This window comes from Echinops telfairi, unplaced genomic scaffold, assembly GCF_000313985.2.
Source record: "Echinops telfairi isolate 266 unplaced genomic scaffold, ASM31398v2 ScPeMD7_23;HRSCAF=83, whole genome shotgun sequence".
NCBI classification, from domain to species: Eukaryota; Metazoa; Chordata; class Mammalia; order Afrosoricida; family Tenrecidae; genus Echinops; species Echinops telfairi.
The window spans coordinates 76,285,211-76,310,512 of NW_022103920.1; the positions used below are offsets into that span (position 1 = coordinate 76,285,211).

General features: G+C 40.0%; 1 long non-coding RNA gene across 1 annotated transcript in view; it reads right to left on the reverse strand.

The window, feature by feature from the left end:
* Positions 1 to 3,570: 3,570 nt before the first annotated feature.
* Positions 3,571 to 25,302, reverse strand: part of LOC123521522 — a 167,061-nt gene continuing 145,329 nt past the window's right edge. Inside the window, exon 2 of the long non-coding RNA XR_006679950.1 lies at positions 3,571 to 3,772. This is a non-coding gene — a long non-coding RNA (uncharacterized LOC123521522). The remainder of the gene's footprint in view (positions 3,773 to 25,302) is intronic.

A 25,302-nucleotide genomic window follows, 5' to 3' on the forward strand; every position in this document is an offset into this window, starting at 1 on the left:
GAAGACCACAGGCTGGTGGATGCCTAGCTGAGTGAATCTGAGATTGGCTGAAGGAATCCAGGGTCCACCGTCAGCTAATGGCTCCTGGGATTGGCAGGCGATATAACAGGAGATCAAGGAATCAGTACAAGTACTGTCAGTCTATACGAAGAGTAGGCCACAACTTAAAGGACACCTTCCTTCATTGGTATAATTGTGACCAGATTACCTGCTAGGTTGCTTCATAGAAGATCCCATCACAGAGTAATCATACTACGTTAGATCATAGCATGGGTGAATCCTGGCCCTTGTAAGTTAACATAAAACTTATCGCACCTCGCATCATCTTTGTTATAACAAAAACTGGGGGGTGGGGAGTGAGTCAGATATAAATGACAACCTGTGAACCCTACACAACAAAGGCAAGGCTGAAGAACGGGACCAAGTATCAAACGGAGGGAGAGATTGTACAAAAATAGCAGGCATGGAGATTTACAGATTGCGGGTATCCTGGAAGCTGAAACTGCACATCGCAGCCATACTGAGACAAAGCAAGCAGCACTCTCAGCCAAAGCCCCTGTTCCCCTGAAACAGGCAAACAGGAATGGTTCTGCACCGAGGTCCCAATCCAGGCAGCTTGAGGCCCAAGGACCTGCAGTGCTCTCTGATCCTCCTCCTCCGTCCCACATCACGAGATTGTGGTCCAGCAGCACCAACCACAGATCCAGCTGTTGAGCTGTAGCACCACAGATTGGTGGTGCCTGCACCTTCCCTTAATCATTTGTATTAGGGGCTTGTAGACTGGCAGTGCCCACCTCTCTACCCAGCCACTGGTGCTAAGGGTCAGTATGATGCTAACTCACCCATGGACCGATGGTGTCTACTCGTTTGCCTGGTCGCCGGCACCAGCAGTTGGTGAACCGAAGGCATCTGCTCCCCACCTGCTCCCCTGACTGTCTCCCTTTGCAGGAAGTACGCAGAGAAGTGTTACCTTCTATTTCCCAGTGTCGAGGGGCCTGAGACCTGGTAGCACAGCCTCATCTGTGTCCTATTCTAGTGGACCTCTCTCTCTACTTTCTTGTCCCCCCACGCAGTCCCCGAACTTGAAACCCTTGCTCACCTGGGAACATTGGAGAGATTTTCCACATAATTCACCTGGTGACTGTCAACCCAGGCCCCCTCCCCCAACAAACTGACCACTGGCACACTGACAATGAGTGACCATTGAGAACGTATCCAGCACCCAGGCCCAGGTGACCGGCCACAGACACCTGGTAGTATCACCTCACTGACACTACCAGCTACATCCGCAACAGCTCACAGGAGATCTGCACCCACACACCCAGCTCACCCACAGAGACATGTGGTAAGATGACTCACATGGCTAGACTAGTGATCAGAACAGGACTCAAGTCACACACAATGCAGTAGACCAGGATGTAGCAAAAACATATAATAAATACATACATATAGTAAGATTTTAATGCCTCAAAGGGAATAAAACTCAAAAAAGCCCCCAAACCTCACTGCCATGGAGTAAGTTCCAACTTGTAGCCGCCCAATGGGACAGAGCAGAATTGCCTCTGTGAATTTCCAATGGAGTCAATTTTTATAGGAGCATAAAGCCTAAATTTATGCCCCCTCCCCGCCCCTCACCAGGTAACTGGTGAGTTTGAACTACTGACCTTGCATTTAGCAGCCCCAAATTCAACCCAACACACCACCAGGGCTCCTTCAAAGACAACAGACAATATTGTAACAAGTAGAGAAGCAGGTATTGATGGCCTTAGCAAGGGACTAAAAGGACCTGTTTCCACAAGCTGACCAAGCACTGGAAGCACACTCCCTTGTCTGTGCCAGGACATTTGAAAGACAGCTACTTGGTGAACTGACTGAAAACGATCCATATTTGTGTCCATTCCAAGGAAAGATGACCCAATAAAACGGTCCAATTACAGAGCAAGATCACTGATATCACATGCCATTAAAACTTTGCAGAAGATCATCCAACAATGTTGACAGGGCGCTGCCAGATTTTCAAGGTGTATTCAGAAGAGGACGTGGAAAAAGCGATATCATTGCTGATGCCAGGTCAGCAGAGAGGGAACCAAGGAATACCAGAGAGATGTGTGCTTGCCGGTGCCCAGGCATTTAACGGTGCAGGTCATAACAAATGGTGAATAACCTTGAGAATAACGGGAATTCCAGAACTGCAATGCTTGAGGCTCGAACAGATGACATAAACACCAAAGCCAACTGAAATGCAGTTTAACTCAATAAATAGGACCCCCTAAAAATTAAATATACACCACCAGCTGAAGTCTCTCCAAGTGTGAAAAGAGAACCCACAGACTGGAACATTTTTTTTAGCTAAGGCATATCCAACAAGTATTTAATCTCTGAAATGTATAGAAAGTTTCAATATGTCAACAACAAACACACAAACACGTCAATCAACAGAGGAACAAAGGGTATTAACAAACAATCCATGAAAGAAGCTATTTAGACATTTGAAAATCTCATGAAGAAAAGTTATCAATCATTACTCGTTAAAAACCAAACATATTGCCATTGAATCAATTTTGACCTGTAACAACTCTGCAGGGCAGAGTAGAGCGCCCCTCATTGGTTTCCAAGGCTGTACATCTTTATGGGAGCAAAAATCCTCCCTTCTCCCCCTTACAGTGGCTGATGGGTTTGAGCAGCTGACCTTGCAGGTAGCAGCCCTACATGTAATCCACGGTACCACCAGGGTGCCTCATTACTCAGGGGAGAGATGCAAATCAAAACTACATTAGCTTACCCAGAGAGTACTGACACTAATTAAAAAGCAAACAAACAACAACACCAAAAATCAGCAACAACAAAACCTATGTCGGTGAGGTTGTGGGGAGAGTGGGAGTTTTTCACCCGTCAATTATCCATATCACTAAAATTTTATTAAACGCATTGCATAATATTTCTGAGATTCAATTTCAAAAGGGAGCTGTAGTACTCTGCACAGCTATGCTCTTAGGATGAAGAGAATTGGTGCCTGTATCTCCAAGGTTCTCTTATAAAACACATGGAGAGAAAATCATATGCAATGGTTAAAGCACGTGCCAAATAATTTTAATTTCATCCTACCTATACAAGGACTCATGTATGCAAAAATTGGCCAACTGCATGCAAACTTGCCATCTTCTTGGCATTGCAACATATTTTTACATTACTAGCTAGTGTAGCTTTTTTTTTTTAATGAAGAATGCCTGTACTAATAGAGACAGGTCTGTCTTGCCATATCATCTTCTAAATAGTTTAACATAATAGCTGTATGGTTAGCTGGAGTTATAAACATCTATGCATTTATTTTTAGGCTAATGGGGGAACAGATTAAATATGCAAGGAGAGACCAATTGAAGTGTGCCAAAGATACAGTAGAGTAGTCTAGGTTAGACTTTGGCACATCCTGTGAGAACCAGAGGCAGAGTAAAATCTCAGAGTAGTCTACTGGCTTCTTTCACATACAAAACAAGCAGGATATGCCTGGATTGATTGCACCATCCGTGTATGTTGCTGTGATGTAGGAATCAGTGATTTCCGGTCAGAGGGAAATTTACATTCCGTTTATTAGTTTCTCTAGTTTTACTCAAGGTAAAAGAACACATTTACCTGTTGCTGTTTTGTTGTCTGGATTGAGGAGGGTGCACGGTTGAACACAGTGAACTTGACACTCAGTTCTGGCTCGCTGGTTTTGACTGTAGGCAAATGCTTTACCACCACGCTACAAAGGACAAAGGACAAGGATCCTTCCCTGTAATAAAAGAAAGAGAAAACAAGATCGTAAAATTGTAATAAAAGACATAAAGGATCAGGCTAAAACCTACCAAATGCAAAATGAAACCCATGGCCTTTGAGTCAATGCCAACTCACAGAGACCCTAGGGGACAGGGTAGAACTGCCCCTGGGAGCTTCTGAGATTGTAACTGTTTTTTTATGGAAGTAGAAAGCCCCTTCTTTCCCAAGAAGAGGCTGGTGGTTTTGAACTTCAGACCTTTCGTATAGCAGTCCAACAGGTAACCACCAGGGCTCTCAGAGAAAATGTGAACATCTTTCTCCAGGCCAAATTGGGGTCAGAGCTCACAACAGGCCACCCTTCAATTGCAGTAAATGCCCTCCAAGATCCCGTGGCTCTCGTGGCAAAGGCATGTTTGAACCACAGCTTCAGCAGCTGTACCAGTGTTACCTACCTGATCGGTTAACATTAGTTTAGAAAAATTTGTACAATTATGTTTGTTTCATTGATATTTAAATGGTCTGTTAGTAGTTGAAAATGTCTACATAGAATAATTATTACAGGGTATTTAGCAATGAGTGCTACTGTTGTGGACTGAACCACCTAGTGGCACCAGAGTAATACAAAGGGTGGCAATCTGTTTCCATTATCTGATGGCCATGAATGTCATGTGGAATAGTTCTGCTCAGAAACACATGGGGCCACCGTGAGTCAGGGTCAGTTCAACCTCAGCCAACAGCAACAACAAGAACATGCTACGGACAACCGGGGGAGAGATGGGTTACAGAAGGCGGCAGATTGCAATTTTCAAAGATAGTCATAATACAGTCTCCCAGACTGTGGCTTTGATTCTCCTCTCATTAAAAACCAGAACAGACTCACGACAATAGCAGAAGTAAAGCGTGGCGACCTCTGAGAGAGGCCGTAGCAGGTCAAGAGCACTCACCATGAACCTAAAGGAGTCTAACTTCCTAGAAGCCGCTATTGTGGGAGGACCACAAACTGGCTTAAAGGGAGAAGCTTGGATGCTACATGAAGAGAGACACGTGTGTGGCCAGTCCCCATGCGTGCTATGTCGAGCTACTCTCTGACTCAAACCACAGCCCACGCCAGAACTGCTCAGCTGAACCCTTTCAAATGCCTGAGTCCCTGGAATATTAAGAAGTAATAAAGTGGCCCTTATCATTTGAAACAACTGTTTTGAAGCAGTTTGTTATATAACAATAAATAACCGGAACATCGTTAATCAGTGTCCCTTCTAAGTACATGAAAAGTTTTCTTAATGTTGTGTATAGATTACACAACCCCCCAATTTTTTTTTCTTGGCTTTTAGGTATGTTCCTGGGGTTGTTTGAGGGCATTGATTCAGAAAATTGCTTTGGATAGACGGCATAGCTCTAGTTTCTAAGATATGGTGTTCCACTTTATTTTCCGTTATTGTTAAACTAATTTACTAACTTATTATGCTAGTTCTAAATATGAGAAGAATCCTGATGCATAAATTACAGATAAGACAAAAAAGGTGCACCAAACCATGAGGACAAAGTGGCCACGTGGAAGAATGCATGAAAAGAGAGAGTTATAGGGCTGGCCCCAACCAGACACGAACTGTCCGCACCCCCCACCCATCCCCTACAGGTTGGGGAGAGGGGCCAGCATGCCATACCCACACCCACACAGAAGCAGATCAGGAATGAAGAAGAGAAAGAGAGAGCCGGAAAGGACCCCACGCTGGCACACCAGGCCCAGAGGATGAAGTCCCTGCGGGGAGCTAATGGGAAACAGATGGGACTGGGGGGCCCACAACAGCTCGTGTCACATTGTCCCCTTTCTGGAGCAGACTGCGACAAAGGACAATTCTGGGGTCACACGGTGGGGAGGTAGTGCGGTTTGAACCTCCCACAGCGGGGTGAACCAGGAAGGGAACATACCAGACCAGCAGATGGAGCAAAGCAAAGCTCCGAAGCCCCTGGGGAGCCCCCAAAAGGGACCCCAGGCCGGGAGAGGCAGCTCCTGGACAGTCATGAAGGCCAGCGAACAGACGTGGGATTTTTGTCTATTTCTTCTCGTTTTGTTTTTTCTTTTTCTTCTTGCTTCTTCTCCTTTTCTCTTTTCAATCTTGTTATTTCTATTTTTAATCAGTTTGGATGATGTCCTAGTCGGTGTGCCTACCAGTATAAGATAGGCATGGGAAGCGTACCGGGGAGAAAGCAGTCCTGGGGAGACCTGGGGCTTGAGGGTGGTGGGGGAAGGGGCGCTGAATAGGCACAGACAGGGGAATAATTAGTTATTAGAGTCAATAATAGGGATGGAGGAGGGAGGGTGTTGGAGAAACAGCAAATGAGCAAAGAGGAAGTATCAAGAGGCAGGAATAAGGAAGAAGTGCGGGTGGGGCAGGAGGAAGGTAAAAGGAAACAGAGAAGGACCTAGGAAGCGAAGCAATGGTAGCGGTATAAACACAGCGGTGCACACATGGAAATGCACTAATCCACAGAAATAGAGGCATTGGAATGTACATATATTTATGCGGCAATACACTGAGGTAGGGGATGGACTTCAGGCCTCTGCTCATACCCTCCCTCAATACAAGAACACTTTGTTCTAACAAATCAGCAGTCTGAGATATTCACTCTCCCAACACAATCACTGAAGACAAAACGGGTGCATAAACAAATGTGGTGAAGAAAGCGGATGGTGCACGGCTTTAAAAGATATAGCATCTGGGGTCTTTAAGGCTTGAAGTTACATAAGCCGCCATTCAGCAGTGAAGCAACAAGTCTACACGGAAGAAGCACACCACCGGTGCGACCATGAGGAGCCATAGGGACCGGGTAATAGGCATCAGCAGACACATAACAAACAAAAACATATTGTTGAGAACGAGGGGGCTGGAGTGGAGATCCAAAGCCCATTTGTAGATAGTGGAACTATTCCCCACAGGGAGGGGATGAGTCACCAGAGCACAGTAAAGCATCGAAGAAACACACTATATCCCTCTGGTTTCTTGAGGCTTCCTTACCCCCCACTAGCATGACCCCAGTGCTGCTTCTCAATTCACACTAGACCCAAACAGGTACACAGGTATAGATAAAAGATGGGTGCTCACGACACACAGAATCCAGAAACAGGAGTGGGGATAAGGATACCAGAAGGGTGGAGGGAAGAGGGGAGAGGAAGGAAGAAAGGGGGAACCGATCATAATGATTGATACATAACCATACACACCTCTCCAGGGGGAAGAACAACAGAAAACATGGAGGAAGGGAGACAGTGGTATGAGATATGAAAATGGCAACAATTTATAATCTATCAAGGGCCTGTGAGGAGGGGGGAGGGAAAGTGGGGAAAAAGAATAATTAATGTACAATTTATCAAGGGTTCATGAGGGAGGGAGGGAGGATGGGGAAGGGGGGGAATGAAGAGCTGATATCAAGGACTCAAGTAGAAAGAAAATTTTTTGAAAATGATGATGGCAACATATGTACAAGTGTGCTAGACTCAATGGATGAATGTATGGATAGTGATGAGAGCTGTAAAAACCCCCGATAAAAGCATGTAATTAGAAAATAATAAATAGACAAGAAAGGTAAGAAATATTTGAAAAATAATAAGAGATTAAGGGACTTCCCAGGGAAAAAGATGGGACTTTCTACTCCCATAAATAGGTATAGTCTCAGAGACTCGCAGGGACAGTTCTGCCCTGTCCTGAAATGTTGCTATGAGTCAGAGTGTATTCCAAGGCAGTGAGTTCGAGTGGTATACGGACCCGTGGTGGCTAGTTGGCTATTCATTGAACTGCCAAACGTAAGATCAGTGGCTGGAACCCACCAGTTATTCTGTAGCCTTTAAAAGATTGAAAAGTTTGGAAACCCAAAGGGGCAGGTCTTCTCTGTCTTATAGGATCATTGAGGTAGAATTGAACAGATGGCAGCAGGTTATACTTTTTGGTCTGGGAGGCGGTGCAATATATACAGAGACTCAAAGCTGTGTACTGCAAAGCCGGAGTCATCCAGCTTTGATGCTGTCCACTACTGAGACCAGCTTCTGCCCTTTACAACTTCCATAGGCCACACCAAAAAGATTTGATCTGGAAGACCTTCTAAGTGAGCCAGGCTTTCTCTCAAACTCACCTATAGCATATTTGTGGAACTGACATATTCCCTTGGGTTTAAGGCTGAAATGCCCTAGTGCAAGAAGCAGCAGCTGACTGCTATCGCAAGGTTATGGCACTGGTGGCTGTTGGACTTTGGTTCAGATTCTGTGCTTTGAGAGTACCCAATGAATGGTGGCCTGGGACTGCCATATATTTATCATTTTAATGCCCTCGTTGCTCTCTTATGGCCTGTATTAATCTTGAGGGCATGGCTTTGCATTTGGGAAATAGTGTTATTAAAAATTTTGCCCTACCACAACTCCCCATTGCTGTGTAAACAATGTATAGTTTCTTGAAAGTTTAATCTGTGCACATCAATAATTTATATATTGCAGCCTGAAGCTGGCCTAAAATTATATAATTTCCTTTTCTTAGCAGTGTTTTATATTCTATACCATTGGCTAAATTAATGATGCTATCAATAGAATTACCTTATGTTCTCTGTCATAAAATGATAATGATGTCTCTAAAATGAGTCAGAGACATATATAAACCAAAGATATATGACTGGATTTGGGGCTCATACTTAATTCTAATCACAATTTAAGAACAATTAGTTCTTATGACATCACCCTGCTTGATGCTTGCCCTCATGAAGAGATCACTAATCGTATGGGTGCTACAACAAAGAGTGGTGAAGAAACAAGATGGTGCCCAACTATCACAAAGGCTGGTATCCGAGGTCTTCAAGGCTTGGCTTCAAAATTTCAGCCATCCAAATGAGGTATCAACTAAGTCCACATGGAAGAAGCACACCAGCATGTGTGACCCAAGGAGTATGAATAATAAAAGCCCAAGACAGAAGGGAACGGTACCAGAGTTTAAATTCCGAACATGCTATTTGCAGAAGGCTATGGATGACAGTGAATGACCCAAATCCATTGCTGGTCCCATGTAGACTGACTCACTGCTGTTGGATAGATGTCGGCAGGGAAGATTTTCTGAGACTACAACTCTTTACAGGAGTAGAAAGCCCTGCCTTTCTGTGGAGCTGGCTGGTGGTTTCAAACTGCCGACCTTGCTGATCATAGCCCAACGTGTAACCACTAGGCCACCAAGGCTCCTTCCACATGGATGAAGTCCCTTGTAAATCACCTCTGACTGTAGTTGAGGTCTGTGAACAGCCATGTTAGTGTACCGAGAGCATTGTAAAATTGATTATGGCAGATGTAGTGAGGTTAAAATGTAATACCCTATCACTTGATCACCCCTTTGATCCATTTAAAAATGATTTGAGTTTTTAATATTTTCTGTTTTCTCTTTGAGGGTTTTCTTTTTTCTAAAATAATCATTTTATTAGGGGCTCATACCACTCAATCCGTACATACGTCATTTGTGTCCAGCACATTAGTACATATGTTCTATCTTTTGTTTGGTCATTGTTGTGGTGATTTTGTTTGTTTGCTATGTTTGATTTTATTTTGTTTTGTATGATTTTTGATATAGGACATCCAGGATAGGTAGATCTATAGAGACAGTAACTGGACAGGTCCTGGCAGGCAAGATGGGCTAAATGAAGAGCTAACAAGGAGTATGAGGAGAATATGCTTGCAAATTGATTGTCGTGGTGATTGCACACATCATCTTAATATGATTCAATGATTAGATTGTGAAATATACATCAATAAAGCTTTTAAAAAAGTTAATTTGAAAAGGCACATATATGGGCAATTCGGAGTGTTGAAAAGGTAAGGTTTCACGGCAGATTCATAAATATTTTGAACATCTAAATACTTATTCTTCAAAGTATGCACTAAGCATCTCAGAACACATTGTAATGTATAGAAGTCAGTGGATAATTCACGTTGAATGTTTCAGAGGTGAGGATGACTCCAAGCTTTTTTTTTTTTTTTCTTTCAAGAGTTTCTGTGCGCAGATAGAGAAGTTGTGCCACTTATCACAATACTGGAACATTTTAATTTTAATAAAGGAGTTTGAACTCTGACAGACCCATTTTGGATTGTACAACACTTGAATGTCAATCGATTGCACTGAATGCACCATCGGGCAGCTGATGAAGACTCAGATCAACCCTGTAGGACAGCGTGGAACTTCTGTGACTTTCAGAGGATGTAAACCTTTATGTAGTAGACAGTCTCATCTTTGCCTTGTGGAGTGGCTGGTGGTCTTCAATAGCTGAACGTGTGGTTAGCAAACACATAGCCGACCTTGCCACCGAGTTTCTTATTCCTGGACCCTTTTTCCTATACCACAGTGCACTGCCTGCCAGCCATTTCCTAGGAAAGGGGAAGGGACACTTGGGGAATATTCCAAGTTCATATACTTTGCATTGTTTAAATATATCTTTGAGTCAAAGGACACCCTGTGAAGCATAACGTGACCTAAGTATTTAGGACAAACACAAACTACTTTAAATAAAGCCAGCGTGCACTTCCTAAGACCCTGATTTTTCAGGGCCAGCAGGGGACAGGTGGTGGCTGGCCTGTGTTCTGTATCTCAGAAACTAGAGCTGATAGGGGAAGCTGGAGCCGTTTGTTTGGCATCAGCAGGTTACACACCCAGAAACACGTCTAATATTTGAGGCACCCAAATGTGTGTTGGCAAATGTTATGACAGAGTTTGGGCAAATACTGCAAGTGCTGGTGAAGTTGGAGTTTTTCTAAGGGGGTCTCAATCTTTATTTAGAAAAATGACATGAAAATATGGATGAGCTGGAATCAAGCAAGGAAGAGAGAGACAAACCTTCTGCACTAGAGACGAAAAACAAACAGGCTGGGGAAAAATAGGAAAGCTTTAATATGATCTTTTCTGTGAAATAGGCAGATGAAGTGTTTTCTTGTTTAGTAGATGAAGTGTTGTTTTTTGTTTGGATTTTTTTAAACTAAAGCAAAACAAAACAGTTGTTTTTGAGTCTACTTTCTTTCAGGGCGAGTCTGTTGTCGAGAACTAGAACTTTAATCTCAATGATTGTCAATGGCTGATGATTTGGAAGCAGATTATCAGGAATCTCTTCTAAGATGATTCTAAGTGATTTGAACCTCCCAACCATTTGGCTAGCAGCAAAGTCAGTGAAATAGATACGTTTAATCTTAAATTCAAAGCTATCTACTTGGATGCACTAAAAACGTTCCTTTCTCCTAAGTAAAGATGATACATTGTCTTTTGGGAAATTTGCTATCCACCACCACTGAATTTATTTTGCTTTTATTTGGTAGAAGTTACAGAACGGTTATAAACCACCCCTTTGGTTCATGTTGTGTGGACAGGCATAGCACACTGCACACTTTCAGATGATCCGGAACTCAGGTGACTGAGGGAACTCAGCTGTGCAGATAGACCAGAGGAATAAGCAAAACATTTAGGAAAGGTATTACTCATCTCAGGACATGAAATGAATGAGTGCTCAAATAATCCAGGTGAGATCCTAAGATGTAAGCGGATGCCAGTTGACATCTGGGCTACATATGTTGCTTGACTGATGTTCATCAGCAAGCCATTATTTAACATTGCACTAGATGTCTGGGTAGGTGTTAATGCATCCTGGATATTGAGACCAAGCTAACATTCCCTGACCTCCTCCCCCTGATTTTCTGTACAATTGCTCATACTTGAATGGATGGGGTAGAGATTGTCTTTATACTGATTGATTGTCTTTATATTGTATTTCTGCAAAACCGCTTAAGACTTTAATCATAGTCATAAAACCTTGAAGTGCATTATTTCTCCTTACTCTTCTTAAAAAAAGACCTCCATTTGAGATATATAGTGTACACTGTAGCTGAAAACATTCACATCATATTGCTCAGTTCTATTTAAAAGTTATTTTTAGACTATTAGAAACTTTGCCATAAAACAGTATTTCCACACAACCTAACCCAACATCTCCAGTAAATATAAAACCTGAAAATATCACTCTAGATTCTAACTGCCCTCATAAAAGGCAGTAACATAAAATTGAAAAATGTAAGAGACCCTCTCAGACTCTTAATGATTCTATAAATAACACACTAAACTAATTTATAAAAGCTATTAAAATACATGTCAATGAAATGCACCCCTCATCACATTACATCATACCTATTTTGAGCAAATATTAACCATGCACTTTCTTAAATATGCAAAGTTCAAATAGTAACCCTGGATGGTGTTGACGCTTCCTGGGTTAAACACTGCAGGAATGTATGTAGTAAAGACATTTGATTTCTACATCGCCTAACCTTGACTTTACGGCACAGCCTCCATTTCTTGGCATCCCTGAAACACACAAGTGCTTTTGCCACCTGTTACTTTATAGGGTGCTTATATGGGCTTCTGGCTTTTTCCTGAATTGCATTTCCATTTAGAATTAGGTGTGGCCTTTGCGTAACCTCACACTACACGTTTTCGTTTAAGGTTTTATCTAATTTAATGATCGCTTTTTTGTGCTGGAAGAAATAATTGCTAGAGTAGTTTCTGTAATCAGATTGTTTTTCAAACGGAGTGTGTGGTGAACTCCTTCATCCAGTCATCACATTTGATTTTGCATTTGCAAAGTTATCAATATATTTGTGTTCTCCTTCAGGAAGCCTGGCTTTCTGAGAGGTCTCCGTTTTCTTTTCACCTCTATCAACAACAGTACTAGCCCTTGCATTCTTTCTTTGTGAATTTCCAAAGAAGCAGTGCTTTACTTGCCTCCTGATACTTATTTAATATCCTTAGGGAAAAGAGACAGACTTCGGAATACGTGCACTCAAGTGAGCTATGGATTCTGGGTAGACAGTGAGACTACTACATCTGTCTCTAAGAATACATGGCCCCTACACTTTTAGGAAGTTTATAGTTACTTACTAATAATTGGCACTGGAAATATCAATAACTTAACTGTCATAGATTTGGCATAAATGTAGTCAGGACACACAGATGAAGGAATTTTATAATCACTGGGAGGAGAAAACAATAATTTGTGAGTTATTGTCAATAATCACTGTCTAATGTCTGTCCCGATGGAGAAGTTGCTTCCCTTTGTTGTCATTTAAAGGAGTAAGAAAAAAATTTAGGTCCTATAATTTAAAATTTTGGAAGAAATGCTCACCAATTTCAGAAATCTGGTTCTGGGAATAAAAATTATTTTAAATCTCACACCACACTAATTATAGAAGCAATTCTGGACTCTCTCTGCCTTTGATTTGACAAATGTTGCATAGTGTTTTCCTAATGACATAATAGTTCTGCGTAGTACAGAATCAAAATGTTATTACTGCATATTGTCTAACCACTGAACACAGCATTCTTTGCCAGAAAATCTTTTCTTAGTATATTTGTTTCAAAGGCACTTACCATGTAAATGAAAGATTAAGGCTTAGCTGACCTAGACTGAATTGTGGGGATTTAAAAGCCAACAATCAATCATCTTGGGTCTAACTCAGTCTTTAAAATTAAAAAATATGTACTTTTTAGATTACCCAGTAGGTTCATTTGAGTTTTCTGAGCAAAACAAAAGAAAATGTTAATGCTTGCTTTAAAATTCTTTGGAAAGAAAAATAAAAAGTTTTTAAATGTATGAAATAAAACATGATCAAATAAATCCACATGGCTAAAGTGTCTTCATTTTAAAAGGATATCACCATTTATTCTGGTGAGAGAAATTGGAAAATTCTATCATCCTCTCTGGACCGTCAGTGGTGATCAACGGCAATGAATTGTATTTGACAACATTTAACCTTTCTTACCCCAGTGCCCAGGGAGTCCCGGTGATGCAGTGGTTTTGTGTTGGGCTGTGATCTGCACGGTTGTTATTTCGAAACCACCATCAGCTCTGTGGGAGAAAGACTGGACTTTCACTCCCGTAAACAGAACGCCACAGGGTCGCACTGGGCGTCCTCATTGACTCGATGGCAGTGAGCTTGTTTTTCTTTGTGGATCCCAAGTCCCCAAGATGAGTGGAGCGCTCTGTGATTCCCTTATTCATGAAGAGCCAACACCGGAGAGACCCAACATAGGTGGAAACATGCAGCAAAAAGAACTTTCAATAATGGAAACAAAATAAAAACGTTCTTTTTCATAATACAGTATCAAAGAGGCATCGCTCTCCACAGAACTGCAATATAAAGAATTCTTCAGCCAAAATTTAACCAAACCCAAACCAAACTCACAGCCATTAAGACATTGCAACTCCTAGCACCTTATAGAACAGGGTAGATCTGCCCCTGAGCATTTCTGAGGCTGTTAGTCTGTACAGCAGTAGAAAGCCTCTTCTTTTTCCAGGGGGGCAACTGGTGGTTTAGAGCTGCTGATCTTGTGGTTAGATAGCCCAATGGTATCCACTATGCTATCCGGACTCCCGAAAATATAACACAATGTAGAAATTTGGATCTGTACAAACTGGCGAAGATCATTGGAGATGACAAAATTTGGTTACAAAAAAAATGTGTCTCCTTCACATTAGAAGCAGTCTTTACAATATAACCAACCTGAGCTTTTAAAGCAAAACTTGTGACCAAGCATTGGAAATGATCACGTCTGTAGAAATGGCACATACAGCAATAACAGAATGAAGACTAAATGGAGCGAATAGAAGTATGTGGCCTTCAGGTCCTTCAATATATGCGAAGTAGTGTATGTTATTTAAATGTGAAATGTGATAACTAAGATGTGTGATGTAATCCCTAGAGCAATCACTTACAAAGCAGAAAAAGAGTTTAGCTTATAAGTAAATCATGAAGATAGAAGGAATTAACACTCCAAATGTTAATTAATCATAAAGGAGACAGGAAATGAGGAGAAAGTATACAAAGTATGTCTGTGGCAAATAGCCAAATCTATCTATATCAACAAACACACTTAAAGTAAATGAGGGTGAGTTTAATGAACAGACATTAATCTTCTCCCAGTTTAAAGAAAAACCCAAATTCAGAGGATCTGCTTCAGAGAAAGGCTCTCTCAGTCTTCTTTCAATTTTGCTTTTAGTCTTCCAGCAATGTGGCATCTCTCTGGTCTCTGAGTGCTTCATCTGCGCCTGCTCTGCTTTGAAAAGACATCCCAAATATAATTGTACCAGAACTACGAAAACTCTATTTCCAAATGAGTTTCCATTAATAAATATAAAGGCTAGGAGTTACAATACATATTTATGTATGCAAAGCATACATTAAGTATGCAAAGCAATCGACCACAAACCCCTTTGTTGCTCTGGATCATATTCCTTGGTCCTCTGCTCCACCAATGTCCTGGTTACACGGCTGCTGCTGCTGCTGCTGCTTCCCTGCCAATCTTTCAAACAGTACTTTGACACAAAGGAAGGTGGGTCTCTTTACAAATGTAGACATGGTTTTGTTTGTTGAAATTTTATAAAAACCAACACACAGTGTGCTTGTTCTCCTTCATTCTTTTCAGTCAACATTAGATGATTTTACGTTGACAAGTTATGCATTAGTTTTAACTTTTGCAATGCATTTTATTGTATGACTAAATAAAATATTTTATCATTACTTGTATGAATGGGTTTTAGTGTTTAGTAATAAAATACTTGTATTAATGATGTAAGAAAATACTTGTATAGATATTGTGCAAGACAAATCCAAATTTCTCAGGACTGTAAAAGAGATATACTTGTAATGTAACTAGATCTTGGCAAGTGGCCCCTCCAATTATTGTTTCAATTTTAGTTCCATCATTAGTCTATGACACTGTCGGTTTCTGTACACTGTCACTGGTGTTTAATATTTTCATACTTAAGAATTTGCTAATGCAATGATTTATAAAAAGCATATACTTGTGGTTTTTATTTGCATATCTTTTATTATAGCTGTGTCTAAGGACTCTTACAGGAATATTTCCCTTATTGATATGTGAAATTTGTTCATGTGTTTTTAATAATAATAATTTGTAGATTGTGGGTTTTAAATCTTGGTGTCTAGTTTATGTTTTTATTAAGTTTGTGGTGTACTGGGAGTACACATAATTCCTTTTTTAACTTCCCTTTAAATTTTTCTGTATTATTTTTACCCTTCACTCTTCCATATGAATTTAAGATAAGTTGGTTATACATACCGTCCCCCTATGCACACTATTTATGATTATAGTGGCAATTCATTGGATGTAGAAATTCATTTGAGGACAATTGATATTTCTAATGTACAGAATATTTCCATCAATGACAGGGTCTGATCCTCCAACTATTTCAAGATTTTTAAAAAAATTGATCCCTTTATTACTTTACCCACAGATAAATTACAGATTAAATTTGGGGGAGGCTTAAATATTTTTAAAAATCATCTTTTCAAAAAAATGTTTGTTGTCATATAAGAGTACATGTAATATTTATATATTAACCATTTTTTCAGAAACATTGCTAACCTATATTAATAATCATAATATTTTTTTCTTGGATTCATTTGAAATTTATGCAGAAAATTATGAAGGTTAGTAAAACATCTTTGCTAAAAAATCATAGAAACTTTAATTAAACAACATGTCATAGTGATGCTGTTATTGCTTAATATATCCTCCAGCTAGATTTATACATTTCTGAAGGCAGTGTTTGCATTTCTCCTCAATTTTGTGCTGTTTGATTTACACTACTTCAAAACACCAGTTTTGGTATCTTTGAGGGTCTCAAATAGTGTTCCTTTGAATTCTCCTTTGAATTTTGGGAATGAAAAGAAGTTTGAACGGGCAAGACCAGGGCTGTTGGGTGTGTGGGGTCAGGTTTACCCACAAAATTTTCCAGGGGAGTCCTTGCTGCCCTTCAATAATGAGCAGGTGCGTTGTGGTGGTAGAAAAAAAAATTGTTGGTGCAAATTCCTTGGCCTTTTTTTTTCACTAGTGCAGTTTTCAGCTTCCTTAAAACTTCTTCATAAGAAGCCCCCGTGTTCATCCTGTCCTTTAAGAAAATCTTTGCAGACTCTTCCTTGGCTTCCCAGAAAGCAATCCCGATACTCTGATGAGTTGGCAGGTCTGCCTGTGGTTTAACTGGCTAGCAGATTTCCACGGAGACTCCAGCCTTACTGGACCTTACTCTCTGGATAGCTTTTGCAAATCCGAGACTTATCCTAGGTTATGATTTGTGCCATTAGCACCATCAGCTTCCATCTCGATTAAAAGACAGAAAAAAGATCAGCTCTTTGAGCCAGCTGGCCTTTGCCCCCGTTTGACACACACCCAGTCGAAAGCTTATGGAGTCCAAGATATTACCTTAAAATTGAAAATGCTCAACCATTGGAAACCCCCAATTCATTAGGGATTGCATAAATGGTAATTCTATAGTCCTCTGCACTGATTTCTGGACTTTGGCCACAGTTTCTGCATTATTTGAGGTTAATGTGTTCCCTCACTTGGCTCAGACTTTAGGCCTTCCTGAGCTCCCCTATAATGCTTGAATGACTGCTGTTTCATGTGGCAACATTCCTGTAAAGCATCAATGATTTGAAAAGATGCCCACACGAGTTTTGGTATACCTTTGCCATAAGCTCTTAGCTCAAAGTAGCTTTTCTCCATGGCACAGAACAGATCCCACACGATTCCATGAAGAGCCTTCTTAATGGGTCATGAAAACGTATCATGTCATTGAAAATTGAACAAAATTGTTAATTGGGATATAGAGAAGAAATACAAAATAAAATGAAACATCCAAATTCCAGGAAAGAGTCAAGTATTGGTATAAATTCTGAATCTCTGTTGTCTCAAACCTACTACCATCAAGTGGATTCCAACTCAAAACCACTATGTGCTTGCTATTTATTTTTAGAATCCCCTTGGTAATAGTATATACATGAATTTTCTTTCTTTTTAAAAAAATGTGGGCTGAGACCCTATCTTTTAATAGGCAAATCATTTTGCTTATAAATATTATATTTACAAATATGTGTAGAATAAATTCAACCATTTCGTGATACTTTATTTGTCTGCCTTTAGCGATGACTTTGAAGCCCTGTCAAGTCAGTGGTTAAACTCTTGGCTCCAGATGAGAACCAGAGACTCTATGGACAAAAGACCTGGCGCTGTGCTCCTGTGAAGGTGACAGTAAAGAGAATGCTACAGGGCGGTTCTATTTGATTGCTCAGGGTCACTCATTGTTTGACAGACTCCCCAGTACCCAACTACAACAGTCATGGCTTACCCGCCCTCCATTTCTCTTCCTGGCATGGGACTTAAATGTTTTTATTTGAATTAATCATCTTCTTCTGGAATGATAAAATAAAGTAAGAGTGTTTTAACTCAGTTTTCCTTCACCTTATTTTCCTCTTATTTCTTTGGTCAAGCATATTTGTTCTTCCTTATGTTATTATCCTACAAACTAGTTACTATTATCGTTCTTATCATAACTACTGAATACATATTTGAATTTACTAATATTTTTGCAAATTCTTTGTTGCCTATAACATACCACGCCTTCCTGGGTTTAATTTTGTTCTTAGGAAATTGTTCTGTTGGTGAATAGGATGATGAGAAGTAAAATTTTAAATAAAATATGTAATTATGTTAAAATTTAGTTGAATGAATTACTAAGCATTTTAGAAATAAGCAGATTTAATCAGGGATCAAAGAGCTGTAACGAAACAGACACCTACGCAAGAACAATGAAAGGGAGACACAAATTACATGGTGAGTTGTTGGTTCCAACCCACCGGCCACTCACTGGGAGAAAGTCCAGGCTACTTTACAACGTTAGAAACTGGAAAGGGTGGTTTGGAGTCAGAATCCACTTGATCGCAGTAGATTTGAGACAATAGAGATTCAGAATTTATATCAATACTTGGCCCTTTCCTGGAATCTTGATTTATTTTTATTTTATTTCATTTCATATTGGATTTCTTCCCTATATCCCAATTAACAACTGTGTTGAATTTTCAATGACAAACTACATTTTCATGACCCATTAAGAGGGCTCTTCTCGGAATTGTATAGGCCAGAGTTCTTATCTACTGGAACCGCATTCGCAGCCCCCAGTCCCTGGGATCCATGCTGTTGTTCTTTTGTACCATCAGATTGGTTCCAACTCATAGTGGCTCTCTGTACACCAGAACCAAACCTACCCGGTCCTGTGCCGTCCCGGTCATTGTTCTGATGTTTGAGCCCAGCAGTGCAGCCCCTCTCTCAATCCATCTTGGTGAGAGCTCTCCTGTTTTTGCTGCTCCTCTACTTTACCAGGCATGCTGTGGCCTCCTCTAGCAACTGGTCTCTGCTGATCACATGTCCAGAGTACATGAAAGGAAGTCTTGCCTTTTATTGAGCATTCTGACGGTACTTCTTCCGTGACTAGATTGTTAGATCGTCTGACAAACTTTGGTACTTTCAATATTCTGACAATGTCATAATTCCAATGCACCAATTCTTCTTCAGTATTCCTTATTCAATGTCCAACTTTGATATGAATATGAGACAATTGTACACACTATGTCTTGGGCTGGACTCATCATAGTCTTCCATGGGACACCTTTGTTCTTTAACACTTTAAAGAGGATTGGGCAACAGATGTGGTCCGTACAATGTGTCAGTTGATTTCCTGGCTGCTGCTTCCATGGTTGTTGCTCGTGCTTTACAAGCAAAATCAAATCCCTGAGAACTTCAGACTTTATCGTGATGTTGTCTATTGATTCAATTGTGAGGATTTTTGTTTTCTTTACATTGAGTTCTATTCCATACTGAAGGCTGTATATATATATATATATATATACTCATATTATAGACAAATTATCTGAAGTAAAATAGCGTGAACGTTGTTTATCCAAGTACAGACAACTAATTAGCAACTGAATGAGGCTATAATTGTATCCAGAACCTGGATTTCCACTACTATCTAAGAATAGAAATGAGTCTAAATATAGCTAGGCATTCATTTTCTGCTAAAGCAATGTAGGGTATTCATCTTTATTAATTCCATTTTGCTAAATTGAACTAGCAAATAATTGAGGCTTACAAAGTGGAAATTTGGAAGTTACTCCTTAATCATGTAATATTCAATAAATTTACATGGGAATTGCACTGCAAGGATGAGAATTGATTTACCATTTATTTCATAGACTCTTTCATGGGCAAAAAACTTCAGCTTAGTGATTACATTTATCTATCTTCAATTCCATAGTAATTTATTCCTAGATTTTGGATTTTGAGATGATCTCTGAGTGGCTTAGATGGATTTGTATCATTTTGTGGTCATTGTCTCATCTATTGTAAATGTGCATCAATATCCTGTCAAATTTTGAAAGCATTCCCCTATAAATTTAAAATAGAAACCAATAAGAACGATCCAGCAATGAGTTACAGCTGAGTGAATTAGGGACTCCCCCCCTGATTTAGCGGTATTCTTGGGAAACATACGTTTGTCAGATAAACATATTTCAACTAATTTAGTGGTTGAGGCAATGGGATTACAAAGGCTTTGTCCAGGAGAGTAAATTGCCTGTGATCTGCTGCCACAATTGTAGGATGACCTTACATTGGCTCAAGCACTTGCAGGAGATGTCTTAGTCCATTGAGATCTTTGTCCAATAGGTCAACATTTGACTATTCCTTTCTTTGAATAAGAGGGTATTTAACTTTGTTTATGATTCTGAAAATGTATCTTTTGATTCTCAATTGTAAACTGGTTACCACAAATGCTAGGTTCATAAGATCTTTAACCATTATGGTAACAATGATGTACCAGGAAAATGCATCCTTGCCAAGTCTGTACCACAGATGCAGCATCTACTTAACTGAGAGTCCCAGGCATTTTTATTTACTTTCAGGAAACAGTAACTTAGAACTACATGTATATTATGGCCTTGCATTTGTATAACTTGTAACATTTGTAGAATATGTAAAATGTGTGTAAGAAATTGTGAGGATTCCATGTATTTATTCATATTTCGTATTAGCTGAAGTCTTAATGATTCTGATGGGAAATTCAACTCTGCATTGATATGGATGGATAAAGATTAATATAGCTTTTGGATTAAGACATTTTAAAGGTTTGTGTTGATTTACATACATATTGACAATAGGGTGGGTATTTGCCATCCTCTCCTATTTTACAATTACAATTACAAATCACTTTGTAGAGGTACGAAGACATGGAATGCTAGGCACTTGAACATATATATGATTTCTCCCGTCTTTCTCAACTCATCAATATCCGTGTCCTGCATTTAAGAATCTTTTACAGGTTTACTGGATAAGACAGAAGTTACTTCAAAAATGACTCTTCCTTTAAAAAATATAGTTTTATTGGCAGACACTTCACATTTGAAATAATTGCATTGCTCAATCATCTTGGGAGTTGTGCCATCATCACCACAATCGATTTCGGCGTGATCAATGAACTGAAGTAAAAGGGAGCTGGCTCTGACGCACTGGAGTCCTAAGACGTGGCACGACATGCTCTTGCCCTTCCCCGTTCACCTGGGCCGTGACAAAGAACCGCTGGCCCAGCCTGCCCACATATCGCCGAATGAGGACATGCTAATGACACACTTCAGAAAAATACGATTTGACCGATATCAAGGTCTCAGGCAGAAAGAAAATGTCTTGAGAATGATGATGGCAACAAATGTATGAATGTGCTTGACACAATGGATGGATGTATGGATTGTGATGAGTTGTATGGCTCCCAATAAAATGATTTAAAAAAAAAAAGTTAAAATGGTTTTAAAAACTCTCATGTAATATATAAAATTAAAATGTCAAAAGACCCGAGAGAAATATGATAAAATTTTGATAAAATTCATAAAATCACTATCTGACATTTTAAAAACATAAAATTAAACTGTCAAAAAAACTCCGAGAGAAATATGATAAAATTCATAAAATCACTATCTGACATTTTAAAAACATTCAACTCATTATTAATATGTACATGTCACTTTTATGGTTCTAAAACCATCAAGAAATTGAGAGAAAGCAAAACTATCCTGTAAACTTGTTGTAAACATCAATCATTTGGGAAGATGTCCATTTGTTCTGTTAACAATTTTATATAAGCCCTTACCTCAAAATCGCTTTTCTCCACCGCACTCAGACAGATCTTTTTATCTGAAGGCGCGCTAATGGAACTAAGGCAAACGGGTTAGTAGAACTTGTTTCGCAGCTGTCCACTGATCACAGAGACATGGTTAAACACGTTTGCTTGTTTTGTTTTTCTTTTGAATAAAACAGTACATGTGTGACCTAGAACCCCAGTAGCAAGTGGTTAAGAATTGCGCTGCTCCTACGATCATTAGGTGTCGATGGGATCAGGTATCAGACATCAAAGACCCAGAACAAAAAATCAAATCAAAGTGAATGAGGGGGAGGAAGGAGTGGAGACCCAAAGCCCATCTGTAGACAATTGGACATCCCCTCACAGAAGGGTCACAGGAAGAAATGAACCAGTCAGGGTGCAGGATAGCACCATGGAAACATATAACTTTCCTCTAGTTCTTTAATGCTCCTCCCCCCACCACTATCATGACCCAATTCTACCTTACAAATCCAGCTAGACCAGAGCACCAGTACAGATAAGAACTGGCAACAGAGGAAATCTGGAACAGATAAACCCCTCAAGACCAATAATGAGAGTAGCCATACCAGGAGGGAAAGGGGATGGTGGGGGAGAAAGAGAGAACCAATCACAATGATCCACATAAAACCCCCCTCCCTGGGGGATGAACAATAGAAAAGTGGGTGAAGGGAGACAGCGGTCAATGTAAGACATGAAAAAAAAATTATAAATTATCAAGGGTTCATGAGGGAGGGCAGGGGATGAGCTGATACCAGGGGCTCAAGTAGAAAGAAAATGTTTTGAAAATGATGATGGCAACATATATACAAATGTGCTTGACAGAATGAATGGATGGATGGATTGTGATAAGAGCTGTATGAGCTCCAATAAAATGATTTTTTAAAAAGCATTGGGCTGCTATCTATCATAAGGTGGACAGTTCAAAATCACCAACTCCTCTTTAGGAGAAAAATGAGGCTTTCTATTCCTGTAAAGACTCTCAGAAATCCACAGAGACAGTTCTACCCTACCTTATAGGATTGGTATGAGTTGAATTGACTCATGGCAGTGAGTTTGGGTATTTTAACAATTAATGATAGAGTCTGGTTAGTAAAAGAAACAAGCAAATAAATGCTAATCATAAGAATTTGGCTTGGTCATCTTTCAGATCTGAAAATGCAAAGAACAATGAAACTCAGGTGTTCTATTCCTAACTCCAGAATATATAATCATGTAAACTATTGTTTTGTGTGTGCCATAAAAGGAACTGCTATTGTTATCTTCTCTGTTTCCTGAGAGTTTGCCTTCTTGCACAGACAAAGGATATTTGCACCATACAGTCATTTGTTTTCGATTTAAGTGGATGAGTGCTTTTTTATAACTAAGATCACAGACATTATAGAACACCTCTTTGAAGTTTTATGCTCAGTACTTTCTGCTAAAACTCTCATTTTCCTCTCCCCCCCCTCACTGCTTTCCCACTGTGCAAAATCATTGGCATCCCATATATATATATATATACATACACACACACACACACACACATATATTTCCTTACAATAAAAATATCATCTCTTTCTCTCCTGGTACATTGTTTTCCCTTCTTGAAACTTTTCTTGTGACTCAAATGACTTGGGATCCATGTATAAGAAAAATGTTATATGGAGGGGTTTCAAAAAGTTACTGCAGAAATGGAACTAAAAGAAACGGGATTTCACAATGGACTTTCTGAAGCTCCTTCATACACACAGTCATCTTAAATCTATTGGACGTGCAGTTCTTCCTCCAAAGCATATCATATGTAAATCAAGTATTAATTGGGAAATATATGTCAAATACTTGTAAAATAAAAACACCAAGACCCTAAATTTCCCCTTTCTACTTTGTCATTGTATATTTAAAAACTTTCTTCCTTCTTATTAAAATTTATCCTTGGTCTTTGAACTTGTTGAGGTTACTCACTATACTAGGTATATATTTTAATACTTTCAATAGGCAAAGGAGGCAGTGTAATATGACTCTCTCTAAAATCTTCATTGGGTTTTAATTGGTTGTGAGGTTGGGGAGTGTGGAGGGGATCATTTCAAAGGAGTAAGCTTGACACACTTTCTTAAAGGATAGAGCACAATCATGGGGCTGGAAAAGTTGTGTAGAGAAATGTGTTTTTCATCAAAGCAATATACCTGTTGATCTTTTGAGGGTGGCAAAAGCTGTCCTAGGAGAATTTGCTTGGGACTATTTATCCTACCCACCTTACTACTCTTGCCTCTTCAGACTCGTTTTTTGTTCTCCAAACAAAAAACAAAGTCATTTAAAAGGAACATGATTTTAGTCCCTGGAGGATGACAAAACATTGCTCTTTGAATCTGGTCCAAATCAGAGTTCGTTGTTCTTCAAGGAAGATCAGAAAGATGGGAATTCACCTTCAGCTATGCACAGACATCAATGAAGAATATCTTGAGAGACAAGAGCTTCATAATTTGACATTTTTGTTAAGGGTTTCTATGATTTTGTAGTAATAGCTTTGGACTTTTTTTTACAACTTGGCCGTGGAGAAAGAGTGAAGGGAGTGGACACCACCATTTATTATCCATCATCTATGTCTAAAACCAAGCAAATTAAAAGCAAACAAAGATCGAGATCTCAGAACTCCAGGCAGCCACTGAGTTGTTGGAGAGTTGGGGGAATCCAGAAGCAAGAGAAAAAAGAGTGGGGAATGGTAGAAAAGGAACAAATCTTGGGAAGTTGTAGCAGACTTTTTAAAAGGCAGGACAAAATGGTCATCGTAATTGAACCCGTGCACCTTCTGTAGGATGAAGATAGACCACAGCACTAGGATACAGCACTGTTAAATCTCACTGAGACCAAGGGGGCGGGCGGGAGGACAAGGTTCAGGAGGAACTGGTAATGGCTGACTTCCTGCTGATGCTAGGACACCTTGGGAGAGCCTGTGCAGGGGTGCCTACGAGGAAAAGACAGAGAGAGCCCCACATCCTTGCCAAAGCAAAGTCAAGCCCCATCATTTACATCATTGTCAAAGACTAGCTACCTACCTCTTTTCTCTCCACATATGTGTATTGGATTACAGAGACCAAGCACCCAGCAATCTTGACTCAACACTAAGTGCTCTCTCAGGAAGTCTGGTGGCCCAGAGGGCTATGCATTAGGCTGGTAAGGAAAAGCTCAGCAGTTAAAAACTACCACTTGTTTTCCAGGAGAAAGATGAGGACGTCTAGTCTTCTAAAAAATTACAGATTTGGAAACTCACAAGAGTAGTTCTACTCTGCCCCACAGGTCACTGGGAGTGTGAAACAATCCACTAGCTGTCAGTGAGTGATGCCCATGAGGAGATACCCAGCCCACTGCCACGGAGCCCATTCTGACTCATAATGACAGGACAAAGTGGAACTGTGCCATAGGTTTCCCAAATCTGTGAGTATTTGCCGATGTGGAGGGTTTCCTTTCATCATGGGGTTCATGGACCCCAGGGGGCTCATA